We start from the raw sequence: 21,041 nt of genomic DNA, 5'->3' as shown, positions 1-21,041 counted from the left end.
TTTCTTATCTCCCCCACCTCCTCCCCTCTGTGTGTGCTGAGAACGCAGCGCAGCCAGGAGACCCCCGCCTATTGCCTTCGGATGAAGGAGGCAAATCACATCTACAGCCGCTGTGAAGAGGACTGGTTTCTTTGTCGTGGACATTGCTGAGTTTAACTTGCAAAGGGTTAGCATGGCTGAAGGACTAGAAATCTGAGCACGGTGCAAATCATGGGTAATGCACTGAATCAGTGCAGCTTTACAGGTACTTCTTCCTCTCTACACCTCCTGCTATCCCTTTCCTGAGGTTGCTGAATCAAACCAAACTAGCTGGTAGGCAAGATGGACATATTAGTAAAATCTTTGCTACGCAATTTTTTTTCTCCTCCTTCTGTTTTTCAAGCAACCTGTGGGGCCTATGGGCAGCTTGCCATAATGTCAAAATATTTTAAGCATTAAGCCATTTCTTTGGGAGTTGGTATTTATCTGAAACTATACCCACTTAATCTCAAAGTGCTGTAAAATTAAGATACCTTTTATTATGTATAAATACTTTCAGATCTGGGACCTGCTTTGCATAAATGTGCAATAACACAGTTAAACTTGGCCCCTGAGAGGGGCTGGCTGTAGTCAGGCAGTTGTTTTAACAACTTGCTGAGGGGAAATTGAGCGCCAGTGCAAGGTGAAGCCCTGAGCTGGCTGGGGAGCTGCACTGTGGCTGGCGATGCCTCCCCACTGCATGTTTCCCCACAGCGACCCTGCTCCATGCCGCTTCCTGCAGGGGACATGTCAAGGACAGAGCCCGTGGAGGCAGAAAAGGGAGAAGCGAAACCTGTGCTGCTTGTGCTGTTCCTTGGCAAAGCAAACTGGCATTTTTAGGAGGCTTTGCACTTGGGCAGTTTGAAGTCAGGTACAAGGTGCTTGTGGTCGTGCTCACAAGTGGGATCCGTGGCGACTTCATTTCAAATCCTGTGCTTCTGTGAGAAACCAGGTGCATGTAACTCCTTTATCTCTTCTGATGCTGCTCATATGGGTGCAGCACAAACACCTCTTGAGATGTGACCTCTTTGCACCTTGCTGTACCCCTTTGTGTCTCCTCTGCTTGTGTCAGTAATGGTAATACTAGGGGTGACGACAGTCCTGCAAGATTCCCAATGATACGTGTGTGCCAAATCTGACCACAATTATCTGCCCCCCCAACAAGATCCCAGGCAGCAGGGTGAGATCATCGCCGTGAAATCACTGAGCTGCAATACTGTGCGGGTCCAGCTCCAGCATATTCAAGCCACACGTGGCTTATTGTCATGTACATGTATAATTGCTAACTGGGTCTTCATGTGGTGGTGCCCTGAAAATGAGTTGCTGTCATTTGCTCTTTGATTAGTCTCTTCTCTAATTGAAAAGAAGCCTTCCCTTGAGGGAGGTTTTTCTTCATATATTTTGTTATTCTGTATTTTTTTCTGAATTATAAACTTCCCTGTATAGGTCCTAGAAAAAAAAAATGGACCAATGAAGATTAAATATTCCCTCTAAACATGAGGCTGACAACTTTAAAGTTAAAAGAAAATAATCTGAAAGTCAACTTTGTTTCTAGTCTTTTCTTGCAGCTTTTAAAATGTCACTGCCAAGAGAAATGAACCACAGTGGTGAATGAAGCTATGGAAAAACAGAGCTGAATCTTTTTTTTCATGTTGTTGTTGTTGTTATAATATCTAATCCCCTCTTTTGAAAATGTAAGTCAGGGAAATGTGTGCACTGAAGTTCAGAAATAAACACCTGGACTCCTTTAAGCATTGAAGTACTTGGAATATATAAAGATTACCTTGATAGACATGCTTTGTTCATGAAATGAATCGGTGACATTTGGCATGCTTCTTAAAGAGGCCTTTTGCCAGTCTTTCCCCATATTCTTAGCTCATGCGTTTGCATAATGATGTGATCCATGGTGGGCAGGAATAATTCAGCCTAGCAATGAATAATGGTAGCGTTTGTGGTTAACTGGTCATGACATTCTCACTTGAGCATTTCTCTTTGGGAACTGCATCTTTGAGTCATGAGACTTGCAGTAATGTCAAGAGCGAGAGCAGAACAGGAACAGACTGGGTGAAGGAGAAAGGGGGCACTTGTTTCACAGGGTCTGCTGTAGTGGCGGGGGAGAGGAAGGGAAAAAAAAAGTCTTACTTGAAATACTGGTATTTTTACAATTATCTCTTTATGACACTCCCTTCACCCCCAAGTACTTCTGCATCTAAATCAACGTATGTCTGTAGCCCTGTGCACAAAACACACTGGAGTCTCAGTGAGGGAAAATCAACCTGTAAGAAAGGAAATGAGGTGAGCAGAGAAAGACAAGGGCAGCATCAAGGTGGGAAGAATTTGCTAAGTAGAAAGGGATGTGTGAAAAATGCAAGCTTCCCCACTGCAACTTAAAAAGGCAAAGAAGCTCTTGTGGGTACATACTTGCGGTAGGTGCATATAAGAATAGTTTGGACAGTATGGTTTTAATCAAAGGCAGGTTTCAAATACTGTAGTCGTGCTGATTAGATGTGTAGGATGCAACTGTTTTGTGTTGAAGAAAAAAATGTGTTTGCAGGAAGGCAAATAAATGGGAAAGGGGTATCTGTGGTTCAAGGGAGAAGAATTATTAATGTTCCGATGACTTTCGCAAACTGAAAGTCTGGGAAGTTGGTTGTGGGCTAAGAAAACCACAAGTACTAAGGCTTGGTTTAAATTCAGTCTCTCAAAATTTGTTTGAATATGTCAGTAGGAATCCAAATATTGTGGTGATAGAAGAGCTGACACTCTTTCCATCCTTCAGATATCATTTACAGGACACTGAAGATGGTTGAAGAACCAGAAAGCTACACTATTTTTCCGTAGTGTAAAATACTGCTGAAAATAATCAAGAAGAACAAGAAAAGATTTACAGTTTCGACTAAAGTGACACTAAGAGAACATGTGCCACCTAGTCATGGGTTACTTAAGAGATTCTGCCAAGGTACCTGAAGTAACTCCATCCCCAAGAAGGGCAAAAGATAATCATGTCAGATACAATAGTCTTGTGAGGTATCCCATTAGTTGTGAATTTCTACAAGTGTTTTTCGAACACAAACAAAATTATTCTAAACAGCAATGGCCTAATTCAAGATATGACAACTAAGGTAACACAAAACATGTCAAAATTGTTGTTTGTGTTGAAGTCTGATTGGTCTGTAGCTGAAAGATTGGAAGCTAACTTGGTGCATCAGAGATATGTTAAAAATTATTAGTAACAGTGACTCCATTCTACCCATGTTTTTCACAAGAGTTTGGAAAAGTATTTTCACACAGTATATGCCCAGACTGTTTTTTTTTTTTTTAAACTATCCTTTGCATTTTATCTGAGTTGTGTAAGAATGTGTAACCAGAGACTATAGACCGATTACCCATCCAAAGTAAGCAAGAATGTTAGCTGGAGCAGAAGAAACAATAACCAGCTTAAACTGCTAAAACATTTTCTTTCATTTGTATGACAATGCTATTTAAAAGTTCCAGCTGAAAGTGCAGGCACATGTTGTTTGACATTGCACAAAAGCAGAGTGCAGTGTATGGAGAGAGAGCATAGATAGTGCATGCAGTAAAAATCTGACCTGAGAAAGTTGTATGAAGAGTTTTGGGAAGAAGAACTAGGCATAATGATGTTAAATTGATTTAGGTACAGTTAAAATAAAATCTTATGGAGGTTTGCTTAAATTCCTCTGATTTTGCTTTTTGTTCGAAGAGGGGGGTGTGAGAAGCTTGATTTTAAGCTGGAGTAACCTAAAGGAGCTGCATTATTTTGATCACTGAATGCGATCTCTTCTTGAGCTTTTCAGTGCTAGGTTACAAAAGATACTAAGGCGGCTGATTTGGAAACATGTTTCCTAGTTGTAGCATTCCTTTTCCACTAAGGATGTGGCTTTGATCAATTATTTATTTACTCAGCCTCAAACAGATCTACGTTTTTCAAAACCTTTCTTTTTTCAGTTTGTACCCAAACCGTATGTTGTTGGTATCGGCTTCCATAGAAAGTCTGAGGCAAGTGATGGCTGCAATTCCATGTAGCTCTGAAAGATGAAACAACACAAAGGAAACAATCATAATGTATGATTTTTTTAAATCTCCTTTTATTATGTGAATGAACATTACATTAGAATATCCTCACCAGCAACCCCTCGGCATTTATCAAATGTCTCAGCTTTGTCGGTGCTTAACCACCTGTAAAAGACACTGTCTTTTATATTCTTCCACTATAAAGCTTATCATTTAAGTAAAACACTTCAGTATTAGTTTATAGATTACTCTAAAATTGAGACCTTTTGAAAAATTTATTGTCACTAGTGGCCAGGTACACATAGGAACCAGTACATCTGGAGCAAGCAGTGACCTGTACTGCAGTACGTGGTTACCCCATGAGTTTCGCAGTGGTCCATGTGCCCTGCTGCAGAAGACCAGCTGGCTGCTGTGTGCTACCAGAGCTGCTTGCGAGCAGGCACGGATCATTAGGAGCCTAGTTGCAGGATATTACATCTTTGCAGTCAGTTAATGATGCTGCTCTTTAAAAAGGTCCAGATCCTTCCTGATTCAGCAAAGCACTTCAATGCATGTTCAAAGTTAAACGCTTGATTAAAGTTTTGTGTAATAAAGATGTGAGGTCTTGTGCTTGAGGTTAAACAGGTAAGCGTACTCCCAATCAGGGCCTGACATGTTACGATTCTTAGAGGTTTCCAGGAATCTTGAATATCCTGAAATACTGACTTTGCTGATTTCTAAGCTGAGTATAACCTACAACTGAAAACCAAAACCAAACCACATTACTTTGAAGCATGCAGGAAAGCCTTCTGAAATCTGTTTCCTGGTCATCACTGATGCTTGTCTGGTCAAGGAAATTCTAGCAAACTGTTGACATTTTTGTAACCTTAAAATAAATAAATAAATAAAACGAAATTACACAAGCCTACTTTTCCAGAAATGGAGTTTTTAAAAAAAAAAAAGGAAAAAGGAAATATTTGGTAAAATGGATTTATTCTTTGTAGAGAGAAGCAGTAAGAGTAATTATGGTGTTACACACCTCCTGACTGTAACAGTTCTCACCGTACAAAGTGGTATTTTGTAGCCTGCTTCCTGTGGTCAAGTAAAGAAGTGAGTGTTAGAAGAACCAAAATCCAAGTTTTTGCCTTAGTGTTTTATGGAACAATATGTGCCACTTTCCCACACTCATCTTCTGATGTATAACATCTGCTTACTTATTGTAATATCCTACTGATAAATCATTACAGTATTTCTTAGGAAAATGTCTTTGCTCCAATTCAGTGGGTTAACAGCAGAATCAAAGCTGTTCTCATTTGGCGTTATTTTCAAATGTAACCTCTGTGTTGCTTGTGGACTGGGTCTAAATGCCTTACTATGAGATCTAAACTTGGCATTTTCTATAACAGGTCACTGCTTCATCTTCTACAATATCTGATCATCTTATATTCCCACTCATGTAGTGGAAAGCTCCAACTGACTGCAGTGAGTGTAGACTCAAGCCCCAAATAATCTTCAAATACAATTTGTTGTAAGTGATTAACTGGTGAAGCAGGCTGTGAGCGTGGACCGTTTCATTCTTCCTCTTACTTTGTTCTGTTCAAGAACAAGTTGAAATAAATTTTCTGGTGTGTGTGACACCTCTCTGGTATGTTTTCAACTTTTGTTTTCAGTCTGAGTTGGACTGGAGTGGTATTTTGGTTTTAATTTATTATTTAGACCTGAAACTTAAAACCAGATAGCCAAAACAAACGCATTTCCTGTACCGAGACTGCCTAGAAGTAGCTGGAATTTGGTCACAGCCTGCAAGGGCTGTCCTGCTGGGACGTCATCCATCTCCATGGGGCTGGCAGCAGCTGCCTTGGGGACCTCTGGGCCTGAGGGTAGTGGCCTATGGCAGCCCAAATGGTAAGGCAGGAGTCAGATCCCAGAGATCTGTCCCCAGCTTCCACTCTCAGATTCACTTCATCTGTTCAGGAGTAAGGCTCTGAAGCTTCACAGATTACCATGTTTTGGATATGTTGGGGAAATTTGCGTTTTAGTTGAATGCCTGAATGCCCTAGAGGTGCAGATTCTGGAAGCAATGAAGTCCAGGGAGCTGGGGCAAACTCTGTTGCAAGATCAGCCCTCAAAGTCCACATCTGTCACAGCCCACCGGAAATCCAAATGAAAGTTCAGTGAGAGTCCTGCATTTCTTTGCCTTGCCCCAAATTTCCATGTATTTCAGATGAAACATTTCTTATTCAAGGATGCAAGTCTCTTTAGACGAAAGCATTTGCAGCAAAATCTCTAGCCCCCTCCCTGACACGGGTGAGCTTGAGCTGGGAGGCTGCATTAGAAAAGGCGCAAACTTTAGGAAAAGTTTGGAACATGTGCACTTTGCCACTGATCAAATATAAATAATCCTCCTCAGACCCTAACAGCTGAGTTGAAGCAGAGCTTTTGAAAAGATTGAACTTGAATCACAGTTTTATGGCTATCTCTAAAATATTTTATTGCTGGTTTATGACACCAGAGTGTAAATTATGGGGTTGTAAAGACTTGCAGTGTGAAGTTTTTATCCTTTGCTTATGTACAAAACATAAATAGTACCCTTTTATTTTTAGGGAAATATATATATATATATACACAAATATATATATATAAAAGTAAAACTTAGGAAGCCATGTGTATTAGTAAGAAGAACACCTTACTCAATATTTTTTTTTAAGTGTGGATACTTTATTAGTTAGTAGTGTGTAATTATTTGCAGTCCATTGATGTAGGTCAAACAATTTAAAAAAAAGGAGGAGGAGTAAGTATGTGTTGTATGTACGTAAATAATACTATAATTAGTGTGTGTAACACTATAAGGATCAGAGAGGAAATGTCTTTTATTAGATGAACTGATGGAGAAAAATACCTTTTGGAAGCACACGCTCTTTCTCAGGTCTGAAACAAACCTTATACAATGTGTGTATAAATAAATATATATATATAAATAAATATAATGAATCAGCTTGTACTATGTGTGTACATACATGCCTATGCAAATACAGTTATATAGATGTAACAATGGCTACCATATTGACTCGTTTTTATTGAAATTGTGTGGCTGTTTTCTCCATTTTTAGGAATGGTAACAAATAAAAATGTTTAGTCTCTTGTTAAAGCTAATATAAAATTATGTAATTCTAAAAATGTGTTATAGTTTGAGTCAAGGGGAATAAAGATTGATTCACTTTGACTGTGACTTCATCAGGATTCATCAGTAGCTTACGCTGGCCTTTATCTCTTGGGTTTTGTATCCAATACTCCTTCAGTTTTTGCTGTATCCCGTGTTGAGATGACTCACCATAATTTCCTTCCACTGTCTCATGCTGAGTGACCATGGGCAGAAAAATTGTTTTCATCTGCTCCTTTTAGTTAACATTCTTGTTCCAATAGACTTGCTCAGATAAATTTTTTCACAAGTTATGAAACAGTTATTTTATATCTGTGAACTCCATGTCATTCTCCTGCCCCCAACCTTGACACCGGTGTCTTTTCCAGTCTCTGGAAAAAATGCTGGTTTATGCTGACTGGAGTGAAACTGAGGTGTTAAGTGTGGTTCTCCTGTTCTCCAAGACTGGAAGGACTAGGATGGGACATGAGTGGCTCTAGTGGTGTGAAATACATGTTTTTAGTGTTTCTAACTTATTATTGTTCAAATTTCTTACAGGTAACGTCTTTATTCTGCTAGGAGATGCAGACGGATCACTTTACCAGCTGTCAAGGCTGTGTGGTCCTTGCTCTCGGCAGCATCCTCAGTGTCCTGGTGATGAGGTGCCTCGGAAGGATTGCGCAGAATAAGCTTCACAGTACCTCTGCTCTTCAGGCTTTCTGTGCTGTGAGTACAGTGCATAATGTTGTGGCTACAACTTGGCGTTTCCAAGATGGTTAACTAGGAGTGTTTTGACTTAACATCTGGAAAATTTATTATGATTTTGATGATTTTATGGTTTTTTTGTAGCTGGCTCAAATAAATATGAAAGTCCCTATAATCAGCACAACTTCTGATGACTGTTAGAGAAACCGGTAGTTTTCCTGTGGCGCATTACAAGTGTGCTGTAAAGAGCACAAAGGCTGTAATTAACAGGCAGCATCTGATAAAATACATTATTTTGGTGCTGTGCCTAACAAGAAAGGGAGGAGATGCTTTTGGTTAATTTGAAGATATATTCTCTAGGACCTATAATATGTCTAGTGGTATCTCTGAATATACAGAGAGAGGGATGTTGAAACGGTGTTATGTATAGAGGTGTCATTTTCCAAATGCAAGAAGGTTGTGTCTGCAACTTAACTGCACTCACTTCAGCCGAAATAAACACTTTTGGGAAGAATTTAGCTGAACAGCTATTTTTGGTCTGGCAAAGGGGAAACAGACTGAGTGACTGTCATTACTCTGATGCTGATTACTGGAACTGACCAGTTTAAGGGCAATTTGCTAACTTTGTTTAAAAACAAAACTGGTCTTTCTGGGTCCAGCTGTGATTTAGAACCACTAAACCACTCTCAACCACTTTTTTTTTCTTTCTTTCTTTTTTTCTTTTTAAAAATAAATATAAATGATTTTTTAAAAAAAGTTTCCTAACCAAAAACATTATCCGAACCCCACATACTGTGGGATTTAGAGAATTAACAGGATGATTCAGACATACAAGCCTCACATTAATTCCCACTCCTGAGAATTTTCCTTAAAGAGTAAAACTTTATAATAAAACCAAACCCTCTTCTCCTTTTTTACTTTTTTTTTATATTTTAGGACTGGAAAGTAAAGCAACTTATAAACTTAACATTAAGCTCTGGTGCACAATGCAGTCTGGTATAATCTCAGCATATGAGCGGTGTGACTTCAGCAGGCGTTTCCAGCACTCCTCCCTGTGAGCTCTTGACTGATACGTTGTCTGATTGCTCCTTCCCTTTCCTCTCCCCAGCTCCGCATAGAGATATGTGCCAGGAGGGACTAAAGGGTGGTTCAAAGTGTTCCCTTGTTTTTTTTTTTTTTCTTAGGAAACGGGACAGAAGGCACGGAGAGTGCTGCTGTGTGTATTGGTTTTTGCATCTCTGTGAGAATACAGAGCAAGGGCACAACGTGAGCTCTGCCCCTGAGTCATAGAAAGTTGTGATCTTGCTGCTCTCTTAATGTAACCTGGTTTCCTTTTCCTATGGGGAGTGAGGGGAGTAGAGGGAATGTCATATAAGCTGCAGTGACTCCGTTTCTGCAGCAGGAATTAAGAGTATTCAGTGCAATATTCCCAAGGTTCACACAAAGAATCAGTTTATGATGGATTGGTTTCACACTCTTTCCCCTTTTGTTGCTCCTTATCAAAACCAAACAAACTCAAACAAAGTATATCCTTTCATTTATTCAGGAAATCAAGCAAGTTAGTGAGGCTCAGTGCTTGTCCATACTGCAGTTTAGTTTAAATGCTCACATGCACGTGTTTATTCTTGCTTTCTCCTTCTTAGGACTGCTTCCCTTGGTGCTCCTCCTGCCAGTTGATTTAAAGATTCCTCTGGCATAATCTTTAACATTTTTAAATTTATAGTCTGATTTATTTTTTTTTTCCCCCTTGATCATTCTTCCTCAACACCAAGCAACTTCTTCATCCATTCCCTTGGTCCCTCTTTTGCTCCTTGAATCGGGAAAAGTCTCCTAGCTTTTTCTTGTATTATCTGGTCCCCAGTTGAATCAAGTAGTACCAAGCTACCTTTCTTTTATATATATATATATATATATTTGCCCCCACCCCTAATTATTTTTTTCAATTATTTTTATTGTTGGGCTTCCCTGCCAAATTCAGGCCATGTCGGTCAATTTATCTGACCCCTCTCCTCCATCTTAGAGTCTCTATGGGCTTCTTTTAAAGTTCACCTGAGTTCATTTGACTGTTTCAAGGTTCTCTGCTGTTCCAATCCTATTTCAGAGTGGCTTTTCTTACTGTGTCTTGAGTTTGGGGGTAATCCCAAAATAGAGCACCTTGCAGGATTTTCCCTTTCACTGGCACAGTTCTAGTCAACTAGGACCACAGCTGCAGTACTCACTGCATTTTAAAGACAAATCCAACCTGATAGGAGGACCAGGGTGGCTGTCTGCAGTATATTGCCTTTCAGCACATTCCTGATTCCCATTTTGCTACACAAGATGCTGCCAACATCCTTGCCTCTTAGGCACTTCTGTAGTCCTGTGTTTCTTCTCCCTTTCCTCTAGCTGATATTTCACCAGTGTTTAAATCCACATCCAGTTGTGTTTGTATTACACACAGAGGTGGAAACTGCCCAATGATTCCTTTCCATTCTCCACCTTCCTTTTGTTTTGTCTTAAATGTATTCAAGGGGGAAACAGGAGGAGTGATGGAAAAGGAAGGGTCCAGTCTAGACTTCCAAAGCAATTTCCCTTTCCCTACAGAGCACAACTCATTTCCTTACAGAGCAGTGTGGCTGGGAAGTTGCACATTTCTTCTCAGTGCTGACTTTCCTGAAATTTGTTGAGTCAAAGCACAGCTACTAGGAGTGGTCCAGAGGACCATAAACAAGAGTGTGTTAGTGTTCTTCCCTCTCTCGCTGCCAAACAGAAGAATAAACAGAGATTAATGTGGAAAGAAGAGGGCGGTCTAGATAAGCAGCCACAGGGTGGAAATGTTGAAAGAAAATAGACAAATATCCATAGACACACCTGCAGCTGGGTGTTTCTGGATCATGGGGCCTCTCAGAGGTTATTTTTGCCATGAATGTCTCCAGGATAGAAAACTGAGCAATGTGGAGGCTGATGATTTGCCTGAGGGTTAATAACAAGGTTTTGTCTCTGTGAAAAAAAAAAAAAAAAAGAATTTATAGTTGTAACTTTACCTCCTCATACATTGCATGTAGCCAAAGACAGGAGAGGTTTGGTTTTTTTTTTGCTTTAAAATGCATTTACATTTGCTGTTTTTGAATAGTAACCCATTTGGTACTGTTGCATCCACTTTTACCAGGTTTCTGTGTTTGCTTTAAATCAATAAATTGCTGTAAGTCAAATTAAACCAGACCGAAAGAGTAGCATAGTCATGAATGAGCAGCTTTCCTTCTGTGAGTTCAAGATACTCTATGCTTAAATTTTTCAGGTGAATTAAACTCAGTTTAGAAAGGAAGTGCTTAAAAAAAAAAAGAAGGAAAGAAAAAAAGTGATGAGGTTATAATCTGCCAACTCCATGGAGCTTCTAATTTAGTTGATGCCTTTATGTGTTTGTTTACTTAAGGGATGAGATTTCTTCTGTGTTGAGAGCATGTGGAGACATGAACAGGAAGATGAGCTGGAATCTGACTATGTGCTTGATTTAAGATAATTATTTAATCCATTCATTTTGGCTTTTGCTTAGCAAGACAAAGTTACATGATGTTTATTGTCCTGCCACCACTAATTGCAGATTCATGTCTGTATAACTGATACTTATTTCTGAGTCTGAAAAAGCTCATAACTGATTTCCTGTGTTAATTGTCAGAAAATGCACAACGAAACTTTAGAGGAGTACTTCCAAACTACTAGGCAGTTACTCAGGAACTCAAGTTGGTTGATCTTTTTTTAATAGAGGAATAGATGAGGAAACTGCCTTTACATTTCATCTCAAAAGAAGAAGTTCAGCAAAAAAATCTATAGGCAGAGGAACTTAAAAAGATCTCCTGCTTCACAGACCCTTTGCCTTCTATTCTCAACTACAGAATACCCTTCTGCTATTAGCCACAAGGTAAAACACCACAGCAGTTGCTCCTCTCCAGCTTGATGACATTTTTTCATGTGAAGCAACACACCTACCTTAGGAAGTAGGTGTACGGGTAAGCATGCTGGTGGGTAGTAGTTACGACATCCACTTTGATCATCCACCACTGGATACTGCCAAGCTAGTGGGGCCTCAGAATTTGGGAGTTGCTATCTGGCATGAGAGACTTTGTAAGGACAATAAAAAGATGTTATGATATGCAATGTAATGTAAAGACCCTGTTACGGAGCTCATGCTGCAAATTACAGACCTTTTTTTGTGAGAGTAGAGGATGAGCTGCTTGCTTGCTTCAGCCAGATTGCAGGTGGCCAGACTGGTACAGGGAGATACAGCTTTTCCTTTTGCAGAGGTACCTCTGGAGTGAATAGATGTGTAGCTGGTAGCTGAAGGTGCTTGAGTTAGTTACAACCTTATTATAATCCATCCAGCTGTGCTGGACTGGTTGGCTCAAATTTTTGACAGCTGTGGATATCTCTGTTCTGTCAAAGGGAGTTCTGGCAGTGCCGGGTGTTCAAGATGAAACAGAGTTGGGGCGGCAGGGAAGATGGCTATGATGTTTCTACTGATACCATCTGCCACTGAGTGATCACTGTGGGCTTTTTTTCTTCCTGAAATGTGTAACTATGTAGTTTGGATTTTTTTTTTCCTGTTTCCTGTCTATAGTAGGTGCTAAGACTGCATTTAGTAAATCAAGTGAAAGAGAGAGGTAAAGATGCTGCTTTCTAAGAGGGAGAGCGGATGCACAAAAAATACAAATAGTTTAGAAAATTCTGCTTTTGTAGCTGTGATCATGGCATTACTGCGGGCTTTTAATACTCGAAGCACTGCACTGCAGTGTCAATGAACTCTGACCAAGAGGAGAAACTGCAATAGTAGGTAACATTTTTACCTTGCCAGGAAAAGACAGGCCAGTATCTCATGTTGTCCACTTGTTTTCCCAAATATGCACTCTAATGGTACTTGGTGGGGCAGGGAGAGACTGACCTTTCGAGTGCAAATTCAAGTTGTGAGTGTTTTTGTACATGTAGTTGCTCAGTCTTGTAGAAAGCAGGGTAGTTCCAGAGAAAAAGTTGTGTACCTGGAAAGCCAGGATATGAAGCAGTGCTATGCTAAATGTTGAATGAGGCAAATCAAAATACATGAAGGCATAGGTGGAAATTCAAAGAAGGAAAACCCCAAGGTATCTAGTTTTTTTGCCTACCATCTGGTAGGACTGCAGAGCCTGAGCTATGTTCCAAGATCTGTCAATGGCATTTTTTATAGCCTTAAGAAAGTAACTGCATCTCAAAGTTCCTGAGGTCTTATATTTGTGAAATGGGGACAGTAAGCAAGGTACCTTGAGTTCTAGGGATAAAAAGATGCTATATAAAAATGTAGTTTTATTACTGTTAATAATACTTTGATTTTTACATCAGACATAATTACTGTTTTTCTGTGAACAGTGTAAGATGCATAAAGGTGCAAAAATGTTATAATTTCTCTGAAGGTATGGCTCACAAGCAACTGTAAAGATTTAGAATTCTTTGCTTTGTCCTTGCTTTGTCCTACATAGCCTGTAGTAGTAAAGTCTTTTCAGATCAATGTATTTCAGCAGAATTTTTTTTAGTACATTCACAGTAAATGATCAACAAGTAAAACACGCCTGAAAAGGAAACTAGCATTTGCTTTCTATTTTTGAAGTTCCATCTTGCAAAACAAGGTGGAAGAGTCTAGATCTCGTATAGCATCCACATCTAAAGAACAGTGTGTCTTACGCTTAACTGACATTGGTAGAAGAAAATAGATAAGAAGAGTTACATTTCTTACCATTGCATTTCAAGTACTGTTGTTGTAGCTGACTCTTAAGCAGAAGCTGCATAAGAATGCGCGGCCACCTCTTTCCATCAGGAGTCGCAGTGTTCAGGTCTTACCTCTAGACTTGTAATGCCATTCCCATCAAGTGTCTCCTTTTCAGTGTCACTGGCTGAAATAGAATAACGTGCATTTATACTGGAAAACTTAAGCATGCTCTTAGCAGTCTCTAGATTTGTAAAAAAATGCTGGCTGGTTTGTTTAGTGAACAACCCTTGATTGCAATCTCTAATCTCAGAACTGGTTGCTGGGCTCACCTGCCTTCTTTCAGCGCTGTTGCTGAGCTCAAAGGGGCAGATAACAGTGATGCTAAGTGGAAATGGAAATGTGTATGTAAACGTTATTTTTGGCTAGCACTTTTTTTCCTTCTTTGGTACAAATGTGATGAATAATCACTGTCATTGAACTGGTTGGAAGCAGGTGGAATAGCATGTTGCACTATGGATACAAAGTGTTTTCAATGTGAAAGAAGTCTTGGAGTCGCCTAAATGCTTGCAGGAGGAGGGATACTTTCTTCCTGAAACTTCAGGCGGTGGATGACGTGCAGATGTGGAGCATAGGGACATGGTTTAGTGTCCCTAACTTGGACAGTGCTATGTTAATGGTTGGACCTGATGGTCTTAAAGGTCATTTCCAACCTAAATGATTCTATAATTCTATGAAGACTTACTGGGCTGTGTTTCCCTTGACTCTTGTTGTCTTTACCTAAGCATTTAATAGATGCTACAGAAATAAGTGCGACCAGGAAACCATAATGCTTCTCAGAAAGTAGCTTTTTGAGATGAGGCACTGTCCATTTTGCATCACCCTGGTAGCACTGCTAAAGCAGCTCAGAGCAAATCACTCCATCACAAATGCATAAAATGAGTTGAGACTGGATTATAAAGGAACCTCTCCCTCCTACATCACCAAATTTTCCTATTCCTCTTTCCTACTCACTGCCCTTTATATCAGAAACGTTACTGGATATACATCTGGGAAATCAGCAGAATGTTTGTTTTACTTCTTTTCAAAGTGTTTTCATGGTTTTAGGTGAGTGTTTGACTTATGTTTGTTGGCCCTTGCACAACAGACTGTGAAAGCTATTTCCTTTTTCCTTAATTAGAGCATGTGGAATATCAGGTTTCTGAGCAGTGAATTTCCTCTCAGGAGATAGGTGAGCATATGTGGTAGAAGTGGTTGTTTTTGTAGACTTGAAAAGTTGGTCCTTCTGTGCTTTCCAGATACTTAAGCCAAACTTGTACTTTTCATGTAAAGAAAAGTGCAGTCGTCTTGTTTTTTTTTTTGCCCTCTCCCCCTTTTTTTTTTTTTTCTTTTTGGAGTGAAATAGATAAATGGAGAATTAGAAAGATCTTAGTGAATTTCTAGGAGGGTGATAACAGGAGCATAGTATCAAACATAGTGAAGGCAATGGGCCAGCCTAGTTTGTGTGTGTGACTTGATTTGAATCAGCAGAGCTCCACCAGAGCTAAAGCCAGCTCTCTGCTTTTTATGCTGGTGTTTTCATACATGACTTATTTGCAGTGCAGGGGAGAAAGGAAAGAAAAAGAAAAAGGGAGAGGTGTTTCCCTCTCTTTGCTCGTGTCCTGATTTTTAAGGTCATACATTTTTACAAATGCTGTTTTGTCTGTGTGGGTGGGCAGGTATGAGTCTCAGTCTGTCTTCTCCTTGTGCAATGTCAAGGGGAAGTTCAGGTTGGTGCGCCGCTGGGGCCAGCCCACATCCTTCACCCATGCAGCCCCATGAAGCAGTTGCACACATCAATCAGGGAAAACCCTCAGCCCTGCGCACCGTTAGAGCAGGTGTGTGAACTCACGGTGACATCAGATGACTGTTGCGTTGCCATGGGGCAGCCACCCGCGCCTGTTCTGTGTCCAACAGGTCTACCTCCTGAAATAAATGATCATCTTTGATGCAAAACATACAGCTCCAACACTCAGACCACTGAAACCCATCCTTTCCTCTTGCAGATGCTCTGGGGTAGAGCAGAGGGAAAGAAGAGTGAGGAGAATGGTTTTGCAAAAGGTTGCAAACCTCCATACAAAAAACTCCACCCAATGCCATGCTCTTAACATTGTCAACCAGTTACAAGCATTGCAGAGGGAGGAAGGGAGCATGAAGGCTGTATCCAGCTAAAAGGGAAGCTGGCTAGATCAGTCATGACCCGAGGACTGGAGAATTCTTGAAGCACAGATAGATACTGTGCTGTGGCGAAAAGTTCTTGCAAAGCTACTGCTTTCTTGTCCATTTAGTTTGACTTTTTTTCCAAAGCACAAATACTGCCCCTTGTTTTCTTTCCTTGAAAGATGAACCCAGAATAAACATGCACTCACCCTACCCAACCTTCTTTATTTTAGTGTCTCAGAGTTTGTAGTATACCAACACCTATCTGTAAATAAATTAACTGTATGAAGTGAAAATACTCTGTGCTTCCTCAGGTGGAGCTGTTGGCTTTCTCGAAGTTCTATCTACTTGGACCACCTTTGTTACAGAGTGTGAGTGTAATATCTCCAAAAATGGAGTTCCGGGTATCTTTCAATCTGCCTGTAGCACTCTACTCCCTCAGTGCCTTGGGGACAGGATGCACGCGTACCATCCTTCCAGTTGCATCCCAAACCTTGCTTATGAACAAGTGTATGAAGAAACTCAGACAATTTAACTTTTAAATGAAATCGCTTATCCAATTATTTATCTTTACATGTAGGCAAGAGAAAGCAAGACTTTAAGAAAGAGTGGTGTTAATCATCATAGATACCTTTTCTTAGAAAAAAATAAAAAAGCACTTTTTCATCCATTAAAATATGGAAACCTTCTTGATTCAGTTTATTCACAGACATGTAAAAATTACAGGGTAGGGGCCTAGCTGGGAATAAATTCCACTTATATTGCTATGCCAACAGTGTTCATGCTGCTCCATTTCACCTACAGATAATAATAGCGATAGGCGCCTAGACCCAGGAAAGGAGGCGGCTTCAGTTCTGCTGTGCACAGTTCTTAGGTACAGAAGAGCAATTCTGACTCCTACAAGATATTTCCGGCTTTGAAACATTTGTTTTGTTTGGTGATAAAAGGTAATGACTTAGCAAGGAGTTAATTGAATATTGCCATGAGTGTTAGTTTACATAGAGGAGACTGTCTTCAGTTAAGTTACATAACTTCTTGTTGGTGCAACTTCTGCAAAAGGGATCCGAGTCTTTCTGCTTTGGGATGCGAACTCACCACCAACCAGCTGAGAAGAATCTTCCCATAGGGAGAAGTCTTCTCTTCCTCCACCCCACCCACTTTGTTTTTCTTTTCTGCCAATAGCCTCTCTTGAAAACAAACTTCTAAAGCAGCTGCTTCAGCATTTTGTTTTCTGCCTTTCCTATAGAAGTTGGTCCCTGCTTGTTTCACGCTCTGGAGCCACATGGGTAGTGGTGGCCCTGCTTTAAGGTGTAGGAACTGCTTTCCATGCGCATGGATAACATTGCACGGATGCTGACCCGCAGGCTGAAGCACAGGAGAATAATCATGCGATAGTCATGGAGGGGTCACAGCTTGCTTGGCTTTACCAGCTCTGTTTTGCTACTTTATCTTACAAAGGAGCTTGCTCTCCTAATCAGGTGTTCACACAGCGAGGGTGGAAGGGGCTGGTACAGATGGCAGGAGAACTGAAGGGGGACAGGGACAGAGGGGGAAGAAAAGGAAAAACAAAAAAGGAGAAAAATATTTGTCAGGCTTGATTGTGTTAATGAAAACATAAAGAAAGAAAGGAGGAAAGCAATGTTTGGAGAGCAAAGAGTGACCTGACAAATGTGACCTCTGTTTTTCCCAAGGGCTTCTGACTTTGAAACCAAAGCTGGCTTTAATGTTCACCAGGTGCCATCAGGGTGTTTTGATTCCTTTTAAGGAAGGGAATTAGCCTTATAGTTTCAGCATCTGCACTTCAGTGAACTTCAGCGACAGGGTGTATTCTTGTTCAGATCATAACCCTTGAGGTTCAAAGGCCATGAGCAGCTCAATAATTAATTCTGTTGTTTCCACAGGAGCCGATAAACACAGACCTGTACTTCACACAGGTTCTGCCACAGGAGCCTTTCCAGTGCTGTCCCTGCTCGAACAGGGTTCACCTGAGCATCTCTGAACAGCTGGCTGGAGCAACCGGAAAGCTAGGCGGATGCAGCACAGAAGCAATGTGGGCAGTAAGATGATTCCTCATGCTAAAATAATATTTCAAAGTTCATATTTTGCCACCTGAGATTATAGTTCAATTTCTTGGAAGAAGTGAGATGTTATTTTGCTCAAGATATACGACTTTTTGTCCCCTGTTGTTATATAAGCAAATTGTTGTTACTTATCATCCTCTTTCTGACTGCTTCCTCTCCGTGGGTAATTGTGCCTCTGGTATTACCTAGATATTTCAGCCCTGCTTGTGACCTGAGTGTCGCATATAGATTTAGCTCTTGAGGTGATTGCCTTTTCCTGCAGATGATGAATTTATAGGAATATCGCATATTGTCAGCCAGAGGAAACGACCAGCTGGTCGATGTAGTCTTTAGTCTCTCCGCTCCTTGCCCCTTTCCTCTGAGAGGCCCAAGAGCCAATGATTCCTGGATGGCTCCCCCTTCTCTTGTGAGGCTCAGGAAATGCAAGCAGCTCATCTAATCTCCTGGTGCAGAGGCTGTGTTGCAGCAGGGAGGAAGACAGGGTAAGCAATGTGTCCTTGACAGAAGGTTTTTTTTTGCGGAGGAGGACCTAGGGCTATCCAAATGTCAGCTTGAGATCATTGAAGTGCTGGTCACTGGAGTAGCGGGGTGGGCAAGATGGCCTTGAGAGGCCTCATTCAACGACAACTCTGCAATATCTGTGGTTGTCTCAGCCTCGGTACTGTAGCAAATGGATGCTTTAGGAACAGAATATGATAGTATCTCTAACACCTCTAGTTGTACTACAGGACCGTGAGGGTCCAGAAGTGCAATAGAATGACTGCTCCTTCTGCTCATCCATACAAGACCTCCTGCATCTAATATCTGTTCTACGGTCACCTCCTGCACTCAACTATCTTTTTCTACAGTCCTTTCAGTTAAAACTGTAGGACTAGAGCAATTTCAACAGGACATTTGAGATGCTGTTGTGTACCAAAGATCCAAGACAGCTAGCATTTGCTGAACTGAACATGATTTGCTGAACTGAACATGATTATTAATAATTGCATTTCATACTGTGGCACAAAATGCATCTTGTTTTTTACCTTTGTGTAGAAGTGTTCAGTTATACTGTAATAGTGCTTCTTATTTAAAGTGGAAGATTGCTGCATAAAGTTGTATTTGCATCCAGAGGGAGCCTTTTATTAATTAGTAAATAATAATATGGTGGAATTGAGGCATACTGCCTTTTCTTTTTCAGTTTTACTTTAAGGAGTGCATGCTGTAAAAGCATATGCACAAGTAAATGGTTGCCCCTGTGTCCCTAAAAACTTAGGCAGACATGTTGCAATAAAATTTGATTTTAATGACAATGGCAGTTTAGAAAGGAAATGCTGTCCAAAGATAGACAAGGAGTATAGCAATAAGAATGTATTTTAATTAGTTTAAAATAGAATATTAGAAGCATATTCCTATAAACTGGAGACACAATATTCACATGCAGATAAATATATATGTATTAATATCTTGTTAGCATTAAAATATTTTTTGAAATTGTCTTTAAAATTCCAACCCAGGCACAAAATTAGGTACCTGCTGTTTTTACTTCATGTTAGGATAAAAAGTTTGCAGTTGGTGAGAGGGATTTAGCAATGCTACTGGCATTGCTGTGGGTTTTGGGGCATATTATAATCACTAGGGAGATTGAAGTGTAGTGAAAACCAGAAAATCTCAAGAAGCCTTTTAAATGAATTGTTGAAGTCCTCTAAGAGGATTTAAGAATAAAGGTATCTGCAGGCATTCACACATGTGGAGAAACATGAGTGTGTATGTGCATTGCTGGGCTCTGGTCTGATTTCACGTCATACTAGCATGAACTAAGCCTGTGTTACTGTAAAGTGCGTGTTGACTTGGATAATGCCTTCCAAATCAATTCAGAGCCCTTACTAGTGTAAGGACACTTCTGCTGGAGAACATAGGCCTTCTCCAGTTGCACTGAGTGATTTTTAAGGATGCTTCAACTCTGGGGACTGGATAACAGAACCTGGAGTTTCGAAGATTATTTGAATGGATAAGAACAACTAGTCCATACTGGAAATAGTACTGACATGATTTTTTGAATTTAATTTGTTTTTCATGTAGTTAAAATAGTATTTTAGTATTTCTGAAGTCTTCTCTAGTTTATGTTCAGCAGCAAACTCCAGAAAGTTCACAAGCAGCTACAAAAACAACAGAAGAGTAGTAATTCAAGAGGAAGCTGCTTCAGTATTCACAGCTGATACGTTCTCCTGCATTCCCAAATTTAACGTTCAGCTTCATTTCCCATAGCATAGTTCTGATTATATTGTGTAATTAACAACATCTGATACAGTCTTTACTACTTTTCTTTCTTTTGCACAAAGAAAAGCATTTTGTTGTTAGGATAGAAGGACAAAAATATTCTGAAGTGTTTCCACTAAGGAACAGCTAGAAAAAAAAAAGAAGGTAGAAAACAATGTTAATTTGTATTAAGAAAACATCAAATAATTTAAATTTATGCATGGGGAAAAATTCTTCTGAAACTTCAGCTATGTTTCTAGTTTTCAGTCATACCAGTTATTGGTGATGGATCTCTCTATGTTTGTATGCGCAAACAGAGGAATGCTTACACTGAGATGTCCTGAAGTTAGCGTTCTGGTCATATTTTGCCTGGTTGTTTTCACATTTCTTTTACTACTCTTGGAAATCACAATAGCTGTAAATCAGCCCACAAGGTTATGAAGATACAAGTAAGCCGACAAATTCATGATTCTGAAATATTTCGTCTATAGTTTTCTATGTAATATTTTTCATGTTGTAAAATGGATATGAATTGCCAGTGAGTGCTACAGTAGGTCAAGTTTGCATCATCAATTATTTTGTGTATTTGAGATATTTTGAATATCACATATATTTTATATCTAAATAAATATAAAATATATATATTTTAAGAGGTCTGTTGTGGTTTTCTGTGCACATATCTGATAAGAAAAGTTCATTTACAAACAACAGCTCTTTCTCTTGTTGTCCAGCTGTCCACAAATAAAAAGTGAATTGGGAGAGGATACTAATCATTATTATTTATTAAATTCAGTATGTTTACTGCATGTGCCTATTTGTGAGGTTAGCAATTCACTGGTAGTGACAACCTGCTCCCTGAGCAGTAATCCCACCTACAGTCTTAAGTGTGAAAAGAAGATACTGGGCTAGATGTAATTAAACTTCAAAAGCTGGAGCAGTTGTT

The 21,041-nt window shown here is 39.9% G+C and overlaps 1 long non-coding RNA gene across 2 annotated transcripts in view; it reads left to right on the top strand.

The window, feature by feature from the left end:
• Positions 1 to 21,041, top strand: part of LOC147601677 (uncharacterized) — a 264,462-nt gene that overhangs the window by 204,676 nt on the left and 38,745 nt on the right. Inside the window, exons 6-7 of one of the 2 annotated variants that reach the window (XR_015257941.1) lie at positions 7,727 to 7,894; positions 17,681 to 20,615. This is a non-coding gene — a long non-coding RNA (uncharacterized LOC147601677). Of the gene's footprint in view, positions 1 to 7,726; positions 7,895 to 17,680; positions 20,616 to 21,041 lie in introns of those variants that run through there. The other variant, XR_015257942.1, reaches the window with a different exon arrangement.

The sequence above is a fragment of the Chlamydotis macqueenii genome, chromosome 2 (genome assembly GCF_036417535.1).
Source record: "Chlamydotis macqueenii isolate bChlMac1 chromosome 2, bChlMac1.mat, whole genome shotgun sequence".
NCBI lineage: Eukaryota > Metazoa > Chordata > Aves > Otidiformes > Otididae > Chlamydotis > Chlamydotis macqueenii.
Note: the sequence above shows the minus strand (reverse complement) of the source record. Positions and strands in the feature narration are given on the sequence as shown.